The 21727-nt window shown below is 49.8% G+C and overlaps 1 pseudogene across 1 annotated transcript; it reads left to right on the top strand.

The window, feature by feature from the left end:
* Positions 1-1621: 1621 nt before the first annotated feature.
* LOC311531230 (zinc finger protein RFP-like) lies at positions 1622-21306 on the top strand (annotated as a pseudogene). Its single transcript has 8 exons — positions 1622-2076; positions 6801-6896; positions 9574-9804; positions 12465-12487; positions 13045-13160; positions 15403-15453; positions 17877-18032; positions 20140-21306. The product of its transcript is annotated as a zinc finger protein RFP-like (transcript).
* The last annotated feature ends 421 nt before the right edge of the window (positions 21307-21727 follow it).

Here is a 21727-nt window from a genome sequence, read left to right as displayed (position 1 = left end):
TTATTTCTTTCGCTAGGAGGATAACGTTGGACATTTTCTCTCATTCACTTTCCTTTGGAATAATTTCAATCCAGTCCAAAGGATTTCCTCTTCCATTGTGTCTTCAGCACCTTTCCTAGCAAACAGTTCCTGTTCGAGCACAGGTTTCCAGTTTCAGGCTGTCCCAGGGTGAGATGGCCATGAAAGGGGTAGTAGCTCAACTGAACCTATCCCCAGGTGAAGGGAATAAGTGCAGGGGTCACATGAGAAGGAGCAGCATGTAACTAGGATCCAAGCCTGTTGGACGATCTAAGAACAGCCTGTGCTCGGCCTGGAGAGAAACCCACAATGGGAACAGGCCTGGGAGGGGCTTGGATAGTCCTTTCAAGTTAGTTTCGGTACACAGTAGGGCATGGAACAGCCAAGCTGCTAGGGTTGGGAGCTGAGCCTATCATTGTCACTATCCTTGACCCCATTTTAGAGGTGTGGAAACTGAGGTCCAGAGAGGGGTCTGGCCTTAAACCTGAATCTGAGCCTGGGTTTACTATGTGTGTAGAATCTGTCGACTGTGTGGTTCTTCCATCTTCCTCAGAGACACCTGGTGCCGACTGCTGCTGGAGACAGGATTCTGGTGTAGTTGGGCCCTGGATTTGATCCAGCCTGGATCAGCGTCACTATGTTGCAGTGACAAAATTGAGGCAGCAGACTGAGTAGCCCCATTAAAGACACTAAACCAAAGCAAAATCGGAAGCGGATTTAAGCAACTTTTTACACATCAGTTTCATTTCTCTCCTCAGACAGACAAGGTTTAATTTCTGCCTACGTTCCCCACCCCTCCAAATCACCCAAAACAAGCCAATCTGCTTTGGGTTGGCACCGGTCCATGTCCGTCATGCCAGTGGCCAACCGCTAGTACAGCCGTAATACCACCGGACCCCCAAAAGACCCCCCTCAACAGCGCACCACCCCACCAGAAATGCCCCAAGCATCACTGGCCAACAGCGGTGGTGCTGTGCACGCCACTCCCTCCCCCCACAACCCCCAAACTCAGCCTGGCCACTCCCCAGTCCTCCCCGGCCCCAACTTGGCCCAAGCTATGCTGCAGCCCCCCCCCAGCTTTGCAACCCCTGTCACCCACTGCCTGCGTCCCCCCTCCCCCATGCAGGTGCAACACCACCACCAGAAATGCACCAACAGAAAGATCACTGACCACAGCCCACTGTTATCAGCTCACCCAACCCCCCGAGCAGTCCAGGCAGGAGGCAGGCGGTGGGGAGAGAGTAGGCACTGCAGGGCACGGACACACACACACACGCATGCATGCAACACTCTCACCGCGAGGACCTCACTTAGGGAAGAGGAACCCAACCCACAGCTGACTGAGCTGGATTCCAGGTTCCCTACTTCATCTGTAATGCCCTATCGGGCTGACCTGTCGCACTGGCCTCTCCCGCATTGGCCCTGGGCACTGTCAGTCTCAGAGTCCTGGTTTCTTCCCCTCTCCTTGCTTTGGGTGTTGGGAGAGGGATTGGGCAACAGGGAGCCAATCATGTTCTCCGGCAGGACATTTAAAAAAAAAAAAAGAAAAAAAAAAAAAGCAGCCAAAAAAGCCCCCAAAGAAGCCACTGAAAAACGCCCTGTTGGGGTTAAGCCACATCTTAGATCCCTGTGACACTGTCTGCAGGGAGCCATGGCTGCAGTGAATCCTCTGAAAAGCTTCCGAGATGAAGCAACTTGCTCCATCTGTCTGAGTTTTTATAAGGATCCCGTGTTTTTAGATTGCGGGCACAGTTTCTGCCAAGCCTGCATCGCCCAGTGCTGGGAGGGATCGGATACAGCTGTCTCCTGTCCTCAGTGCAGAGAGACCTTTCCCCAGAGGACCCTCAGGCCGAACAGACAACTGGGGAACTTTGTAGAAATAGCCAAGCAGCTGAGTTTCCAAACAGCAGCAGGAGAAGTTGGTGCAAGGTGCACCAGGAGCCTTTCAAACTCTTCTGTAACCAGGACCAAGTGCTCATCTGTGTGATCTGCAGAGAGTCCCAGGCTCACCGGACTCACAGGGTGGTCCCCACAGAGGAGGCTGCCCAGGCCTACAAGGTAGGAATCTGCTGTGCAGGGTAATTACTTCGGTTTGGGCTTGTTTGCAATTTTTATTACAATGGCTTCTAAAGGCACCGAGATCAGGGCCCTTGTTGTGCGAGGCTCTGTACAAACACACAGACAGTCTAAACCAGTGGTCCCCAAATTTTTCCCCTCAGGCTCTCCCTTACCCTGGCTATGGCCCCCCACCCGCAGCTGCGGTTAGGAGCTGTGAGTGGGGCCACAGTCAGAGGCTGGGGCCACAGCTGTGGGGGTGTCTTGGGGTTGGAAGTGGGGCTGCCGGGAGTCGGGGGCTCAAACTGGGTTTGGGAGCAGAGCCAGGGTCAAGACTGGGGCTGGGAGTGGAGCTGGGGTAGGAGCCAGGGCCAAGGGGGCCATAGCAGATCTGAGTGGCACTCCCTTCCTGCCCCTTGTGGGGGCTGGCCTTGGCCCTGCCATGCTCCCTCAAATGTTCCTCCATGCTCCAGTTTGGGGACCACTGATGTAAACAGTCAAGATAGACAAAGGCTGGGGATTCTGAAAGGTACTTAAGGTGTCTATACCCCAGATTTAAGTGGATAAATCTGGAGTTTAGGCACCTAAATGCCAGTTTTCGGCTCCACTGCAATCCCCAGAATTCCTGTAGGAGCCCAAAAAGAAGAGGAGTACTTGTGGCACCTTAGAGACTAACCAATTTATTTGAGCATAAGCTTTCGTGAGCTACAGCTCACTTCATCAGATGCATAAAAGTGGAAAATGCAGTGAGGATGTTTTTATACACACAGAGCATGAAAAAATGGGTGTTTATCACTTCAAAAGGTTTTCTCTCCCCACCCCACTCTCCTGCTGGTAATAGCTTATCTAAAGTGATCACTCTCCTTACAATGTGTATGATAATCCACTTTTATGCATCCGATGAAGTGAGCTGCAGCTCACGAAAGCTTATGCTCAAATAAATTGGTTAGTCTCTAAGGTGCCACAAGTCCTCCTTTTCTTTTTGCGAATACAGACTAACACGGCTGCGACTCTGAAACCTGTCATTATGGAGGAGCTCAGACTCACTCAGTGCCTGTGTATTCAGGGTACAACTTCTTTCAGTGCCTGTGTTTCTGTCTCTGGGCATGTGCACAGCTGCCCCCCATGGCATCTGGCTGCCTGTCTCCTGGCCACACCCAGAGCAATCCATGAGCTGGGGAAAACCAGGCATTCTGCTTCTCTCCTCTACAGGGCCTGATCTGGTGGGCATGCTCGGAGACAAATCAAAGTGGGAGGGAAACAGAGGCACAGAAGCGGCAGTGACTTAACCAAGCTCACAAAGCAGCTCAGTAGGAGAGCCAGGAATTAAACCCTGGCCTCCCCATGCCCATCCTAGTACCCTAGCCACTAGACCACACCGCCTCTCATCACTACTGTCATGCAGTTCTCTACCGTCACATTACCAACATCTCAGCACAGCTGCAGACTGGAGGCGTAGCGCCCCAGCTTGAGCATTTCACAGCTGATGACCGCTGCTTTCAGGCGAGCCACAGGAAAATAACACATGGTCAGCAGTGTTCTCAAGGAGTTTGTTCTCTGCTACTTTCTGTCGCATAAGGTGCCCTGAAAGATTTCTGTTTAAGAAACAAAGGTTAATCTGTGTAACTTTTTCCTCAAGGAAAAACCAGGATGATGAATTCCCGTTTTCCCGGGTTTGCTGAAGGATGGTCACTTTGCTGCTCCTGAAGCAGAAATCATGGGCGACGGGTATGACGGGCCAGGGGAGGCACAGCCCTGTGTGGCCCCATCTACCTTCATTCTCCCTCTTGCTTCCTGCCAGGGATCTGCAGCTCTTCCCCCATGGCTGATCTGGGGGGGCCTCTGGCAGAAGGGGCTGGACTGGGGGTTAGCCTCCCTGAACCAGTGGCTCACGTCCTGCCCATACAACCTTTGAAGTTTTGCAACATTCTAGGGCCCATGAAGCCCAAGTGGATTGGAACCTTAAAAAGCCTGTTGGACAGAGCAATCCCCTCGGGGCAGAATCCGCTGTGCTGTACGCCACGCTAGCTGTAAGGACGAAGTGGGCTGTAGTAGTGCCACAATAAGATTAAAGGAAGAAAATGGCTGATTCCCAGGACCATGTTGAACAAGCCCTTTCCCCCATGCCGAACAATCGAGCACAATAGTTATGCACCTTGTGAGTGTGTTGGATTTTTAACCAGGAGTCTCTTTCTCCCAAGAGTTCATTAGGCACCAGAGTTTAATGTACTATATTTTTTAAAAGTCTGTTAAACATTCTTACCAAAACTCCCTTCCCTTTAAGTTGCTCAGCTTTAAGTCTCTGATGTCCAGCTTTCTTCATATAGTTTTCTCTGTCATTGCATGGGAGCAGGGCACCCTACCCTACACTGCTGCAAAATGGATACGACTTCAACCCTTTGCCCTGCAGCACTTGGAGGATTCACTGGATGCAAAGAGCTGTTCTAGACAGAGTCCCTAGGTCTCTATATTAGGTCTGGGGCCCCAAAGGCTTCTCTCTTCTCTGGCAGCATGACATATACAGCATAGAAGGAAAGGAAGCAGGGCTGAGAATGGGGCCTGAGATACCCAGCTGCCATGAAATGAACGGGAGCTGTGCTTTTAAATCCTCTCTGTGGCTCTGCAACAGAAGAAGATCCTTCGAGCACATTTTCAAGAGCACCAACTGACTTTAGAGCCGAAGTCCCATTTGCAAAGGAGATTTAGGCCCGAATCCCCAAATGCACTTGGGTGTTGTGATGCTCAGCACTGAAATGCCTAACTTTTAGACACCTAGAAAATCACTAAGGACATAAGAAGGGCTGCACTGAGTCAGACCAGTGGTCCATGTAGCCCAGTATCATGTCTTCCAACAGTGGCCAATGCCAGGTGCCCCAGAGGGAATGAGCAGAACCCGGCAGTTACCAAAGGATTAATTCCCTGTTGCCCAGTCCCAGCATCTGACAATCAGACAAGCCCTTACGGTTGCCGACCTGTAATTGCCAGGATTTCCTCTGGAGCCTTTTTAAAAAAGCTGGCTTTCCATCAGCTATCCTCCAGTCATCTGGTACAGTTTGGAACAACAAATCCTGAATTAGGCATTTGGGGGAGAGAGGCATCCACAAAATCCAGCATGCTAGCTTGGGAGACTAGCCCTCCGGAGATACTGATGAGAGGGGTGTGTCCTAAGCCCCAACTCCCCCAGAGTTTGGTGTAGGAATGGGCCTGTCTCTGAGGGAGGGATGGATAGCTCAGTGGTTTGAGCATTGACCTGCTAAACCCAGGGTTGTGAGTTCAATCCTTGCAGGGGCCATTTAGGGATTGGGGCAAAAAATAATAATCAGGGATTGGTCCTGCTTTGAGCAGGGGGTTGGACTAGATGACCTCCTGAGGTCCCTTCCAACCCTGATATTCTATGTTGTTGTTTTTTTATGGGGGGAGGGATAGCTCAGTGGTTTGAGCATTGGCCTGCTAAACCCAGGGTTGTGAGTTCAATCCTTGAGGGGGCCATTTAGGGATCTGGGGCAAAAATTGGGGATTGGTCCTGCTTTGAGCAGGGGGTTGGGCTAGATGACCTCCTGAGGTCCCTTCCAACCCTGATATTCTATGATTCTATGATCCACACCTGGGAACCCCTCTCCTGGAGTCAAGTGGCTTAGCTACCTAAGCTGTTTCATGCAAGATGGAGTTCTGCACCTGTGTTGCTCCGCACAACGTGGCCGGGGAAGAATCATAGAATCCTAGAATATCAGGGTTGGAAGGGACCTCAGGAGGTCATCTAGTCCAACCCCCTGCTCAAAGCAGGACCAATCCCCAATTAAATCCTCCCAGCCAGGGCTTTGTCAAGCCTGACCTTAAAAACTTATAAGGAAGGACATTCTACCACCTCCCTAGGTAACGCATTCCAGTGTTTGACCACCCTCCTAGTGAAAAAGTTTTTCCTAATATCCAACCTAAACCTCTCCCACTGCAACTTGAGACCATTACTCCTTGTCCTATCCTCTTCTACCACTGAGAATAGTCTAGAACCTTCCTCTCTGGAACCACCTCTCAGGTAGTTGAAAGCAGCTATCAAATCCCCCCTCATTCTTCTCTTCTGCACACTAAACAATCCCAGTTCCCTCAGCCTCTCCTCATAAGTCATGTGTTCCAGACCCCTAATCATTTTTGTTGCCCTTCGCTGGACTCTCTCCAATTTATCCACATCCTTCTTGTTGTGTGGGGCCCAAAACTGGACACAGTACTCCAGATGAGGCCTCACCAATGTCGAATAGAGGGGAACGATCACGTCCCTCGATCTGCTCGCTATGCCCCTACTTATACATCTCAAAATGCCATTGGCCTTCTTGGCAACAAGGGCACACTGCTGACTCATATCCAGCTTCTCATCCACTGTCACCCCTAGGCTGAAGACTTTCTTCATAACCATTAGCCTGGGGGTAGGGCACTCGCCTTGTATGTGGGAGACTCCAGTTCAAGTTCTCCCTCTGCCTGGTGAGGAGAAGAGATTTGAGTCTCCCACCTCTCAAGAGTCAATTGTGTCATTGCCATGAGCACCGTCCTAGAGCAACTTGAGAGGGAGATGGAAAATCAATGGTAGTTGAGAACCCAACTTTATGAGACTTCTTTGAAAATCCCAGCTTCAGATAATGAAATCAGCACTGCAATGTATATAAATTGCACAGAGGACAGACTCCTTAGCAGGTTGACCTTCCCCTCCACCCCAAACATTGTTTTTCTTGCCTCAGGAACAAATTCAAACCTAGTTGAACACACTGAAGCAAGAGAGAGGAGAACTTCTGGAGTGGAAACAGGATGCAGAGACGCAAAGCCAAGAATATCTGGTAGGTCCCCATTGTTATGGTCCAGAAGTTACATCAGTCAGGGGTGATATTTCTCTCTGTGGGGAGAGTGTCAGCCCTTGTCTACACGCAGCACTGCTTTGATTTAGCTATGGCTACATCTACACGGCACACCGCTGGGGGCATCCTGTAGGGTATGTGTAGCTACACAGCACAGTGAGAAACAGGCTGTGTCCACACTGTCATGTGTAGCTACATGTGTGAATAAAAGACTCCAGCAGGGGGAGGCAGCGGAGCGGCCGGAGCCTTCCTCCACTCCCTGGAGCCTTTTCCTGTGGTGGGGAAAGGCTCTGGCACTGGGGAAGCAGCGGGACACTCAGTGTAGATGGGGGAGGCCCTGCTTGGGGGTGTATAGAGCCCTGTGTGTAGGGTTTATACCCAGAGGGTTCAGGCATATTGTGACTCTACTTGCTTAAGCCATGCCTCGCCATTTACACTGCTATTTATGCCCATGTTAGCGGGTGCATATAGTATACGTCCTCTACACACCACCACAACATTTGTGTAGTACAGATGTACCTCAAATCACTTTTTAATGTAATGTCTTTGTTCTGGTGCAAGGCCCTCACAGGCAAACATTTTGAACCTAGTTTAATTTGACCCTAGTGTGGTGTGTAGGGTTCACCTTGTCCAGTTAAACTGAGATAAAATGTGCTAACTGGGAGCAAGGTCAAGCTCAGATCAGGGTTAGCTGTGATGTATTGGGGACCGAGAGACTTTGTCCGTTGGACCAGATGAACTGGAATCATAAACTCACTGAACGTTAAATCTCACAAAATGAGGGTCAATCCATCCTCATGATTGTATCCACCCATTATATACCACACCTGAACATACCTATTATATGAACAACGCACCCTCATGTCTCAATGTCTGTACTTTGACCCCTTAACCTCTTACCCCCAGTCGGGGATATTGCAGAGTATGTATTCCTTACGCCACTCGATCTGAAACCGAACTTCGCTCCTCTTGATAATCCGTACATTATTCCCTGGTATCCAGAAACGTCTGCTCCAGGGGTTCTCAAACTGGGGGTCGGGACCCCTCAGGGGGTCGCATGGTTATTACATGGGGGGTCGTGAGCTGTCAACCTCCACCCCAAACCCCGCTTTTCCTCCAGCATTTATAATGGTGTTAAAAATATTCAAAAGTGTTTTTAATTTATTGGGGGGGTCACACTCAGAGGCTTGCTATGTGAAAGGGGTCGCCAGTAAAAAAGTTTGAGAACCACTGTTCTGCTCTGTACCGTTCACGTTTTTTTTTAAACATCATCTTGATAACCTCAAGCACTTTGTCTCTTGTTGAGACACCCTTGCAGGGTGTGATCATGTTTATCTTTGTTTATCATCCCTCTGGGCTGATTCCTCCACTGGCTTCCAGTTTCAACTCAAAGCACTGATCTTATTCCCCACACATCCAGCTACAAACACTGATTTCAGGGGAGATTTTCAAAGGCACGTATGGTGATTAGGTGCCTAATTCACATGGACTGTCAGTAGGACTTAGGCACCCAGTGGCTGTTTTGTATCTCAGAAATCTTCCTCCTGAATCTCCACCAGGCACAACTGGTTTCCTCTGGGACAGTGTAATTAACAGAATGCCAGATGAAACATGCAAAAGCTGGAGAAGAAGCATTTTGCATGGTGTGTTTTGTAACTGGTGTTTTATGTGGATAACCAGCAGAACCCTTTCCTTCTTCAGTCTTCTCCACAACTCTCTGCCAATGTATTTCTGATTCTGAGTCAGACCTCCCCCCTTCCAACCTTTCTGCTATTGGAAGATTCTAGATGATCAACAGAATATACTAAGCCACTCAGACCTGAAAACTCATCATTTTAGAGAGATTGGGTGCCATTTTCAGAAGTGCCGAAGTGATTTCGGAGCCTAGGGTTAAGGGCCAGATTCTCAAAGGTATTTAGGGGCTTAAAATGCAGGGAGAGCTGTCCTATTTTCAAAAGTCACTTTCAAAGAAACTTAGGCTCCTTAGCATCCAAAGTGACCTTTTGAAAATGGGATCTGGAGTCGTACGTCCCGAAGGCACTTCGGAACGTGTTGTTCATTCAGGCCAGCTGAGAGACTGTCAGGCATATTCTCCTGAAATCTCAACCATGTGTTTGTAGTAGGTTGATATGAAAAGAGGGCTCTAAGAACTGTTCCTATCAGGGACATGGGGAGAGTCTGGGATGTCCAACTTTCTCATTTGTGAAAACCGGATGCTGAGCACTGGAACCTGCCCTGTGCCCTGCCGCCACTTTCCCTCGAGGTCCCGCCCCCCACTCCTCTGTCCCTCTCCCACTGTCGCTTGCTGCTCTCTCCACCTCCCTCCCCCTGCCAGCTGAGCAGAGCTCTAGGGGTGTGGTGGAGGTGATTGGGGCAGGGTGGGAGAGGGAGAGCCACGCTCCAGGAGTGGAGGGGTGATTGGAGCAGGATGGGGGAGATGCCGGTACTTTTCTCCCCCCAATGGAGCCATCCCTGAGTGCTCCTCCAGGCTCCAGCAGCAGCTGCTGCTCTTCTCGCCCTCTGGTGGTGGAAGCCAGTTACTGTGGGTAACCGGACACTGCCAGGTTTCCCTTTTGACTGGACTTCCCAGTTGAAAACTGGACATCTGGCAACCCTTGTCCTTGATCTGTCCTTTCCTGTTTGTGTCCCTTCATTATAGGGAAAGATAGAAGCTGAGAGGCAGAAGATCATGTCTGAATTTGAGCAACTGCGGCAGTTCCTGGATGAGCAAGAGCGACTCCTGCTGGCCCAACTGGAAGAGCTGGACAAGGAAATTGTGAAGATACAGGATGAAAATGTCACCAAACTGTCTGAAAAGATTTCCCGTCTCGGTGACTTGATCAGTGAGATAGAAGAGAAGTGTCAGCAGCCAACAAGTGAATTCCTGCAGGTGAGACAGTTAGAGACACCCAGATCCCTGCCCAGGGAAGGGAGAGATTCTGATTGATTAGCTTTGGAGTTTATTAAGTTCTTGGAGAGGTCCTACTCCACAATGGAGACTGTCAGTGTGTCCTTTAGCGAAGTGAGGGAAAACAAAATGTGACATTTCTAATATTTCCAATGTGGAAACAGTTTTGCTGTTTTAAAGGCAGATGGTTCAGGCCTTTTTGAGACATCCTGTGTAAGCCCCTTCATTTTCCGTTTAAACCAATTTTTACCAAAAAAATTTGGGTTTTACAAAAAAGTATTATTGAGGTTTTTCTGATTTTCATCCTACTTTTTTATCATTCAAATATATACAAAAAACTTGTTTTATTAAGAAAATACAATACATTGCATGAGATCTCTGTATTCCGATAATACATTAGTCTGTGTGTATATGCAAAGCTGCCTGCTGAAGAAAGAACGTATTGCTCTAGCAGATGCACACAATAAACCAACAGGCACGCACGCAAGCTCTGAAGTGCGTGTGCGTCTGAACCTACTGATAAATCACACGCCCACCAAGTACACATTTCAAACTGTTAGTAGACAATGGGTTAAAGATTTGACGCACTAAAATGGGAAGAAAATGAAAATCTACATCAGAATACGTTTCAGAACACAAGGAAGTATTCAAAAGGGCTAAAGAAACAACAACAGGAGAGAAGGATGAAGTTGAGCGTATGCGCTGCAAATGGTGTGGCCCAATTATCGAAGGTGAATATTTATAGACTAATCGTTCTAAGCAAAGCTTTTGCTACGGTCTCCCACAGCATTCTTGCCAGCAAGTTAAAGAAGTATGGGCTGGATGAATGGACTATAAGGTGGATAGAAAGCTGACTAGATTGTCGGGCTCAACAGGTTGTGATCGATGGCTCCATATCTAGTTGGCAGCCAGTGTCAAGCAGAGTGCCCCAAGGGTCAGTCCTGGGGCCGGTTTTGTTCAATATCTTCATTAATGATCTGGAGGATGGTGTGGATTGCACCCTCAGCAATTGCACCTGCAGATGACACTAAACTGGGAGGAGGGGTAGATATGCTGGAGGGTAGGGATAGGATACAGAGGGACCTAGACAAGTTAGAGGATTGGGCCAAAAGAAATCTGATGAGGTTCAACAAGGACAAGTGCACTTAGGACAGAAGAATCCCATGCACTGCTACATAGTAGGGACCGAATGGCTAGGCAGCAGCTCTGCAGAAAAGGAGCTAGGGGTTACAGTGGACGAGAAGCTGGATATGAGTCAACAATCTGCCCTTGTTGTGAAGAAGGCCAATGGCATTTTGGGCTGTATAAGTAGGGGCATTGCCAGCAGATTGAGGGACGTGATCATTCCCATCTATTCGGCATTGGTGAGACCTCACTTGGAGTACCGTGTCCAGTTTTGGGCCCCCCGCTACAAGAAGGATGTGGAAAAATTGGAAAGAGTCCAGCGGAGGGCTACAAAAATGATTAGGGGGCTGGAGCACATGACTTATGAGAAGAGGCTGAGGGAACTGGGATTGCTTAGTCTGCAGAAGAGCAGAATGGGGGAGGATTTTTTGATAGCTGCTTTCAATTACCTGAAAGGGGGTTCCAAAGAGGATGGATCTAGACTGTTCTCAGTGGTAACCAGATGCCAGAACAAGGAGTAATGATCTGAAGTTGCAGTGGGGGAAGTTTAGGTTGGATATTAGGAAAAACTTTTTCAGTAGGAGGGTGGTGAAGCACTGGAATGGGTTACCTAGGGAGGTGGTGGAATCTTCTTCCTTAGAGGCTTTTAGGGTCAGGCTTGACAAAGCCCTGGCTGTGATGATTTAGCTGGGGAGTGGCCCTGCTTTGAGCAGGAGCTTGGACTAGATGACCTCCTGAGGTCCCTTCCAACCCTGATATTCTATGATTCTACACCAGTAACCTCTTTGTTCAAATGAAACGTTTTATTTGGGGATTTCAGATATATTGTTTTCTTAAACTCAGGGGGGCCCTTGTGCTTTGAGTTCTGTTTTAGTTCTGCAGCAAACCACAGGGATGAACAGAATTCAAAGCATTCATCTACTGAATACTTTTTCTCCCTGTCTGTCCATCCACCAAAACAAACCCCGATATTTAACCAGAAAACTGAATCGTTTTCTGCACTGATTTGCACCTGTTTTTATTGTGGTAATAAACACTGATAAAATCCCAGGAAAAATTAACTAAAATAAAAACTGAAAATGAAGGGCCCTAACGATATGAAAGCAATAAAAGGCACAACTCCACTTTCTAGGAAGTGAGAGATTAGGAAAGCAAAGTTCTTTGCAGGGCCTATTAAGAAATGAGAATGAATCCAGCTTCCAGAACTGCTGAGCAGAATTGCATACATGGAGAAAGGCAAACGCTCTGGACACAGCAGTTGCATGTGGCAGTCAAGGATTCATGCGTCTGATCAGTCTGTTTGAGCAAATGCCATAGAATTTAGAAGGAGAAAACCCACAGTCATGGTGTGTGCTTAGGGGTCCCATTCCATCGAAATCTGTGAATAGACTTTTGAAGTTGCTAACTGCAGAGAACTGCATCTCGAGCTCAACTAGGGATGGCAAAGCAAGTCCCCTGCAGAGCAGGAGCGATCCGCATCTTGTGGCACTTGGGACTGAACTCTTTCTCTTTTCTAGGACATCAAAAGCACCTGGAGCAGGTACGTGACTCCTTCCCACTCCCCCTCACGCGTCGTGGTGCTAGAAGGGGACTTTCCCCCCAGGGTCAGATTTTGCAGGGCATTTAGTCACCTGAGACGTAGCTAGGCACTTGGTGGGGTTTTCCAAAGCAGCTAAGCGAGTTAGGCACCTCCCATTGTGATCAGTGGCAGTTGGGAGCCTGACTTGGTTAGGTGCTTTTGAAAATCCCAGGAGGCACCTTTAAAAATCAAGCCTTAAGTGACTTGCCCAAGGTCATGCAGGGAGGCTGTGGCAGAGTAGGGAGCAGGTTTCCAGAGTCCTACAGCAACCCCTTAACCACTGGAGCATCCTTTCCCATGAGATGAGGCCCTTCTCTCTGAGGGGCAGCCTGTGGACCCCTTACTCTCTTTAACTCCCATTGGAGGAGCTAGGCATTTAAAAACGCCAGTGAGGAGATGAATTGTCTCACCAGTGGGAGTTAGAGGCTCTCATTGAGCCCACAAGAGAGCAGCCTCAGGTAGCTCATTCTCAAGAAAGAAAAGATTTAGGGTGTTTCCCCCTTCCCCCCCCCCCCCAGGTGTGAGAAGGTGAAGTTCGAGAAACCAATGGCTGTGTCACAGGATGTGAGCGAGAGAGTTGGCGTCTCTTCCCAAAGAAATGTTTGTCTATAGGAGGCTCTGAAGAAATTCAGAGGTAACTTAACAGTTATTTGGGCTCATGATATGGCGATGGCACATCGAGATGTGCCTCTGACTGTGGAAGGAGTTGGACTCTGACCTATTAGTTCTCAGCTCATCACAGCTAGACGTCTGTGGGTGGGATGGGGAGGGCTCAGGGCTGATGCCAGTTCGCCAAGCCTCCACTTGGATTGTCTCAGACCCAACCATGGGTGTCAAAATTGGCCACTCAGCATTTTAGAGACACACAATTGCCAGATGTTTTAGAAAATGTTGAATTTCACCTCCATGGCTGGGATTTTCCAAGGGACCTAAGGGATTTAGGCCCCATCTCTCTCTGACTGTCAATGGGAGTTGGCCACCACGTGGCCTCAGCCCTTTTGAAAATCCCAGACTCTGTACCTCAAGTTCCTCCATCTTGAAAAAGGAGGAAATAATGGCCAACCTACCTTGTTGTGTTAATTAGTGAATGCCACCGAGTGCTTTGAGATCGTTGGAGTAAGGCAGGAGATGGACGATATATTTTGGACAATGATTTCACTTTAGTTTGGTCTCACTGGAAAGGTCTCCCCATTCCGATCTGCCTCTCGTTCTATGGTCTTTTCCTTTGGGCTGTCTCTCAGAATTACAGCACGGTTCCATGCCGTGCTGCGACAGCCATGTCAGCCCCAGGATATTAGACAGGGTGGGAGAGGTCATAGCTTTTATGGGACCAACTCCTGTTGGTGACAGAGACAAGCTTTCGAGCTACATGGACCTGAAGAAGAGCTCTGAGTAAGCTCCAAAGCTTGTCTCTCTCAATCACGGTTACATTAATTAACGGTAGAAATGTCACCAGAGTCAAGACAACGTGAAATCACCTCTCTTCCAATCCTTCCTTTCTCTTGAGACCCAGCCCTATGAACTGAGCTCAAATGCAGAGAGAAAGGGTATGGGCTAGATTCACAAAAGGACTTGGGGTGAGGGGGTCTACTTGCCATTTTAGGCACCTCAGTCCCAGAATCAGACCACACTGGGATTCACAAAGACCCCCACTCAGCTGCAACCAAACCTTGTAGGTGCCTAAAATTACTCATCACCTCTATTTTTGCGGTAAAAGTCCCCTAGGCACCTATGTTTCTGCCTCTGTGCATGCGCACTGCAGTTCCAGTCCAGCTACCAAGACACCTAAGCCCCAGAGAGATACACGAACTGGGGAAAGAAAGGGGTTCCTCCTCCTAACTCACCTACAGGGCCACAATCTCAAATGCCTGCTCTGAGCACGCTTACTGACTCGGGCCCTATATGTGAACTTACCCAAAAGAACCAGGCTCTAGGGAAAGAGGAGCTCCCTTATAATGTATAGCTCTGTGATTAGGGTACTGACCTGGGATGTGGGAGATCCCCAGTTCCAATCCTCTGTCCCTCTGAGGGGAAGAAGGGATTCCAACAGGGGTCTGATATAGGCCTCTCTGTTGCCCCTTTTGAATCTGATCCACTGTGTATAAATTGAGCAGCGGGACAGGCTTCTGGGCGTCCCTCCCAAGAGCATGCTCTAACCACCTGGGACGTTCTCATGATTTCTCTCTGCCTCTGGCCCAATGAATTATTGATTATCCCCAGTGGAACCTCTCCCACAGGAGAGCATGCGGGCACCCAGTATCAGACAATCCTGCAGCCCAGAGATTAGGGCACTCCTTGAGAGGTGGTAGATCCCATTTCAAATCCCTGCTCCCTCTGCGGCACAGGCTTGACTTGAACCAGGGGTCTCCCAAAGGCCAGCTGAGTGCTCTAACCACAGGGCTAAAAGTAACAAGCGAGGTGGGTTTCCTTCTCCCGCCAGGCTTCTTGCCAAAAAAAATGGCACAGGTGCCGGTCATCAAGAGAGGGCTCGCAGCTGAGAATCCCACACCGAGGGAGGCGCCTACGGTGCTGCCCAGATTCGGTCGCCGAACTCCCTGAGGGGGCCAGGGCTTAGCACACCCCCGCACCTTGGCATTTCCCACTGGCTGGCGTAAGCAGGGAGTCGCCTAGCATGCTGGCTTTTATGAAGCTCATTCCAAGGCGCATCTCTCTCCCCATTCATGGTGCAGATTGCCTGGGAGCCTGACTCTGGCTTTGTGAATCACAGTGAGTTTCTAGGTGCCTAAGCATTGGGTGTTGTGATGCTAAGCGTCAGCTTGCCTAAGTTTCTTTGTGAATCCAGCCCCGTTTTCTTGAGGCTATTTTCCTACAAGAAAGGGGCAAATCACCTCTCCTCTGATCTTTTCTTCCTCTAGAGACCCTGCCCTATCAACTGAACTTTCTGATCTCCAAGGCAGAGAAAGAGGGTAAGTTTTCATAAGGATATTTTCCTACAACAATTATTAATTAAAATCTCTGGATTAATTTTTTAGAAGACACTTCTGAATTCAAACAAGAGAGGTTTCCACCAATACAGAGCTATGGATTCCAAGGTTAGAAGGAACCATTATATCATAATGGCCAGACTGGGTCAGACCAAAGGTCCATCTAGCCTAGTATCCTGTCTTCCGACAGTGGCCAATGCCAGGTGCCCCAGAGGGAATGAACAGAACAGGGAATCATCCAGCCCATCGCCCATTCCCATTTTGTGATGTATGAACGTGCACATACTATTTACAATTGGAAAGTAGGGTACATTTTTTAGCTCCAATAATCAGCCTTGAGGGCACACTCAGGTCACATTTTTCTGCTTCTCAGGGCAATTATAAGGACTAGAAATTTTCTCTATTTTTATTTTTTATATGAAAGACAAGCTTCACTACTGGAAAACATCATTAACACAGAGTGCAGGTTGACCATCAGTGCCTTGTACTCTCCCAGAACTTGAAAGGAACCCATATTTCAACCTCTGAAAACTGGGAAATAAAGAGTTAAGGAAGTGTCTCCCACCAGTTCCTGTGCTATACTTCCCTCTCACCCTAGCGTCAGGAGCATGGACTCGTGCTGGGCTCTATCCATCTCCAGCTGGTGGAAGGTCCCTTGCGGGGAGACCACGCTAAGGCCAGTACTGAACCAGGCAGAGAATCAGGACTGCAGCGGCAGTCAAAAAAGCAAACAGAATGTTGGGAATTGTTAGGAAAGGGATGGATAATAAGACAGAAAATATCATATTGCCTGTATATAAATCCCTGGTACGCCCACATCTTGAATACTGCGTGCAGACGTGGTTGCCCCATCTCAAAAAAGATATATTGGAAAAGGTTCAGAAAAGGGCAACAAAAACTATTAGGGGTATGGAACAGCTGCCATATGAGGAGAGATTAATGAGATTGGGACTTTTCAGCTTGGAAAAGGGACGACTAAGCAGGGATATGATAGAGGTCTATAAAATCATGACGAGTGTGGAGAAAGTAAATAAAGAAGTGTTGTTTACTTCTTCTCATAACATAAAAACTAGGGGTCACCAAATGAAATTTCAGAGTAGCAGCCATGTTAGTCTGTATCCGCAAAAAGAAAAGGAGTACTTGTGGCACCTTAGAGACTAACAAATTTATTTGAGCATAAGCTACAGCTCACTTTGAGCTGAAGATCACGAAAGCTTATGCTCAAATAAATTTGTTAGTCTCTAAGGTGCCACAAGTACTCCTTTTCTTTTTTCATATTTTTCAAATTAATAGGCGATAGGTTTAAAACAAACAAAAGGAAGTATTTCTTCACGCAACGCACAGTCAACCTGTGGAACTCCTTGCCAGAGGATGTTGTGAAGGACAAGACTAACAGGGTTCAAAAAAGAACAAGATAAATTCATGGAGGATAGGTCCAGGAATGGCTGTTAGCCAGGATAGGCCGGGATGGTGTCCCTAGCCTCTGTTTGCCAGAAGCTGGGAATGGGCAACAGGGGCTGGATCACTAGATGATCGCCTGTTCTGTTCGTTCCCTCTGAAGCACCTGGCATTGGCCACTGTCAGAAGACAGGTCCATCAGTGGCTATTAGTATCCTATCTTCCATGAATTTATCCGTCAGTTCAAGGAGTATTGCCTCTCCCTGGAGGTTGGTGCTCCCTGTGGTACTGGGAACTGTCCCTTTAAGTGGTTTGGCTTCTCAGACAGGAAGGAGGAGCATAGCAGAAGCTCTGTGATACAGAACCCTGGATAAAGAAGGTTTCATTCAAACATCATGCACCGAGCACAATTACTAAACACCACACTTGCAACCGTGTTGTGTCCCCATCCTTGTCCCATGAGCACCACTGGAAGCTGGGGAAGGGGCTCTCTTCGGATCTCACAGTTACCTATCTGGCCCCCCACAACAGCGTCTGAATACCTGGCATCTTTTATGCCCATTTGACAAAAAGGGAAGCTGGACTGCAGAGAGAGGAAGGGACATGCCTGAGGTCACACGGCATGTCAGTAGCAGAGTGAGGAAGAGATCCCAGAAGTCCTGGCTTCTGACCTCTACACCATGCTCCCTCCCCGAAATGCGTGTAGTGCATTGGATGACTGTTACACATCCCTCGGGTGTGGACATTCAGTGCCACCGAGAAGTTGAATTCCCAGTGCACCAGAGAGCCCAGTGTCTCTCTAGCAGGGCTGCTCGCTACTTTCTCCTGGTCCAAGTGGGTGGAGGGGTTCTCACCCCACGTGCTGTACTCTTGGGCTGGGGACTTTCCACCAGGAGATGAGGGATGAATAGGGCAGCATGGAAATGCATGAAAAGCTGAAGCTGGTGTCCCTGTTAACGTCCTCTGTCTACTGCCTCCCCTGCTCTGTTCTATTGCTGGACGTGGAGCACCCCCAGCAAGGGCGAGGGATCGGGGGAGGAGACCGAGATCCCCCCTGCCACGGATCCACAGGATTCGTGCTGCAGCCCCCGCTTTGGAACAGTCTCTGGGAGGAGCCCCTTCCATGGGCCAGACCCCCAACATCAGCCCCCTCTTCCTCCAGGGTAAGCCACGTGGCTTCACCGACTCCTTAGGCTGAACCTCTGGGCCTTCAGCTCTCCTGCCTCACAACATGAGCTGTGTTCAGTGTGTCCACCTGCGACCGACCCCTGCGGGAGCCCTCTGTGATCTCAGGGAGCAGCACAGCTCTGCAAGCACCTGCAATGACACTCAGCCACCACTGTCACTGTCAAGCCCCTGGGGTTATTAGGCCCCTGCTCTGCACCACAGCACAGGAAGACCTTGGTTAGCTCAGAGAAATGAAGGCTACAGTATAGTCCAGCCTGGGGAGCCGGTGCCCAGCCCTGCAGTGCAAACCCCGTGGTTCAAGCTCTGTCTCCCTGTCCATCTGATCTGCTTTCTCAGACTCCCAGGTGTGCCCCCCACCATAGGTGCCGATTCTGTAGGTGCTCCGGGGCTGGAGCACCCATGGAAAAAAAATAGTGGGTGCTCAGCACCCACCGGCAGCCCCGTGGATCAGATCCTCCCCCTCCTCCCCTCCCACCCGCTGGTGGCCCTGCCAATCAGTTCCTTCCCCTCCCTCCCAGTGCCTCCTACCCACCATGATCAACTGTTTGAGCAGGGGCAGGAAGACGTGGGATAGGGTGGAGACTTGGGGGAAGGGGTGGAGTGAGGGTGGGGCCTGGGGCAGAGCGAGGGTCAAGCACCCCCAGGAAGTCCGCTTCTCTGCCCCCCTACTGCTTTCTGCAGCCAGCACGTAACTTCCGCTTCACCTCTCCCCCACCTCCAGTCCTTTGTTCCCGAGCCGGGGCGATGCAGCTCAGCCACAGAGGCGGGAAAGGCCGTAGCTCTCCGGGTTGCTGATCGTTATGTTTCTATGTCCGGGCAATTGGATTTGCCATTGTCTGCTGAGGACCTCAGGCCCCAGACAGTGACATGGGCAGCTTAGCCTGCCCTGAGAGCAAACACTCCCATATCACCCACTGGGTAACAATGCTGCATATTGGGAAACTGAGGCACATACAGGCTTCATTAAAAAATTGCAAAAAATCCCAGTTTCTCACACCCTCCTAACAATACCTCCTTGATGCCTGGCGGGAACCATGGGGAATTTCTTGCTCAGCTTCAGCCAACAGGCAGCTCCCCAGGACTGACACTCAGGGCCCATCCCAGCCAGCCCATGGCTACTGGGGAGCCTGAGAAATGGTCCTAGCCTCCCCCAGGGATGAGCTCTGCCCGTAAGGGTCTGTCTGCACTGCAGAGTGAACCCTGGGGCTCAGCACCCAAGTTAGCCTGGGCTGGGTGCAAGGAGCCATGCTGCTGAGCCTGACCTCACTTACTGGGTCCTCACGGGTGCTGCTGTGGCTCTAGGACTCTGGAAGCACATCCCCTGGCTGACCAGCTATTCTGAGTTTCTTTCCTAGTGATTCGTGGGGTACCCGGTCTGTCTTTCACAGGGGAATTGGGGAAGGCACTGGAGGGCTATTTTCCCTCAGGTCAAGCTGGCAGTGGCATTCGGGGGGAGGCTTTTCACCTTCCTCCGCAGCATGTGGCTGCGGGTGATGTGTCAGGATTATCTGGGGGTATCTCACCAAATCACTTCCCTGCATTGCGGGGGCCTCGGGCACTGGTGACCCTCGGGGCCTCCTCTTCTCTGCCTGTGGCACATCATAGCACGGTCGGCTGTAGGCTGTCAGGCTTTGGGCTAATATTGGTTGTTGCGTTAGGTGGGTGCTGGGTGCAGTTGGTGGCCTGTGATATACGGGGGTCAGATTAGATGACCTGATGGTCCCTTCTGGCCTCAGACTCTCTCACTCTCAGCACTGGAGTGGTTTAGCCTGCACAGAGGTGCCGACTTCCCCAGTTCCCAAGGGGGTGCTTGACCCTTGCTCTGCCCCGGGCCCCACCCCCACTCCACCTCTTCCGCCAAGCACCCACCCCTGCCCCATCTCTTCCTGCCCGGCTCCATTCTGCCCCCTTCCCCTGCCACTCCTCCCTCTTTGCTCCCCCCCAGAACCTCCTGCCCACCGCTGAACAATGGATCCGTGGCAGGAGGAAGGCGCTGGGAGGGAGGGGGAGGAGCTGATCGGCGGGTGGGAGGTGCTTTGGGTACTTAACACTCTCCTCCTGCCTCTCTCTCCTCTCGTGCAGTGCAGGCCACTCCAGATCCAGACCTGGGGATTCCCTGTTCAGTCGTGTCCACAGATGAGAGTGTGATACAGAAATACCAAGACACGGGATATTTGTGACACAGAACAGGTTTTACCCTGCTGCCTGTGTGCTGTGCTATAAGGGCTTCACCTCAGGGAGGTGTTACTGGCAAGTGGAGGTGGGGAACAAACGTAATTGGGTTTTGGGCATTGCCAAAGAGTCTGTGATACATGAGGGAGCGAAAAGCCGTACACCAGAGGAGGGGATCTGGGCTTTGCAGAGTACAGGGAATGAGTACTTGGCCCTCACCTCCCCTGAGACTGCTCTGGCCCTACCTCGTAGCCCCAGTAACATTGGGGTTTATCTGGATTATGAAGGGGAGAAAGTTACATTTTATGACGTTACATCTTCTGGCAGAGAGCCGATGTTTACTTTCACATCCTCTTTCACTGGGAAGATCATCCCCTTCTTTGGGAGCTGGCATGTAGAATTTGAGTTCACTGGTAAGCATACCGTTATGTGTTCACTGGCCGACATATTGTTAATCCCTGTGACCGAGGAGTAGGGATCACTCAATATGAGCTATCTAAAGTAGAGCAAAGACACAGGTAATATATAAATTACAGCTATCACACTTTGCCATTCTAATCACAGTCTTGCCAGCCTGAAGCATTCAAAAACTGTGTCAGGCCCCCCAGAATCATGAGATTGGCTGCAACATCTTTTTAAATATTGTGTCATTTTCTTTGCCTTCTGGTTTCCCAGCTTTTGGGGTGTTCTTGTTTCCGATTTTCAATCTTTGCTACACAAACGTGAAGGCTGGAAATGTATCTGCAGTATAATCTGAGGTTGCCTTGCAATCTACCTACTCCAGCTGCCGGGACTTTAAGAAAAACACCAAGTGCTGCGAGAATCACAATAAAATGATGAGAGAGGACAAGACTGACTTGCTTAGCATTATACTGGTGAATGGAGTTTCCCCACCCTCTTACATGCCTGTCTCTGTAACTCTGTGATCCTCCAGGCACACAAAAACTGGCCAACCAGCAGACACCAGGAGCCACTCTCAGGGTCACAGCAGAGCCTGTCTCTGGTAGAGCAGGTCTACACTTAACATACTGCAGCAGATCAAATGCACCGGTGCTGCTCCGCCGCTGTAATGCTTAAGTGAAGACGCTCCTATGCCGACAGGAGAACTTCTCCCATCAGTGTAGTTAATCCACCTCTGAGAGGCGGTAGCTATGTCCAGGGGAGAAGCTCTCCCGTCAATGTACCGCTGTCTACCCCAGGAGTTCAGTCGGTACGACTGCGTTCACTGAGGGGTGTGGATTTTTCACAGCCCTGAGCGATATAGTTCTATCAATGGAAGTTTATAGTGTAGACCTGGCCTAAGTTCTGACTCATTTCAGGTCCTCCATCAAAGTCCTCTGCTCTTTACTTCTGAATATAAAAACCATAGTGGGGTTTCCCTCTCCCTCCAATTCCCCAACTCAATCTCTTCTGCGGCGGTTTCTCAGCAGTTTGTCTTGGCTGAGGCATCGCACCCTGGGGGAGGTACCTGTGCTTTGCAGATGTGGTAAGAGGCTGC

This window comes from Lepidochelys olivacea (assembly GCF_965140295.1).
Source record: "Lepidochelys olivacea isolate rLepOli2 genome assembly, chromosome: 14".
Lineage (NCBI taxonomy): Eukaryota > Metazoa > Chordata > Testudines > Cheloniidae > Lepidochelys > Lepidochelys olivacea.
This window is presented reverse-complemented; position numbering and strand designations above follow the sequence as displayed.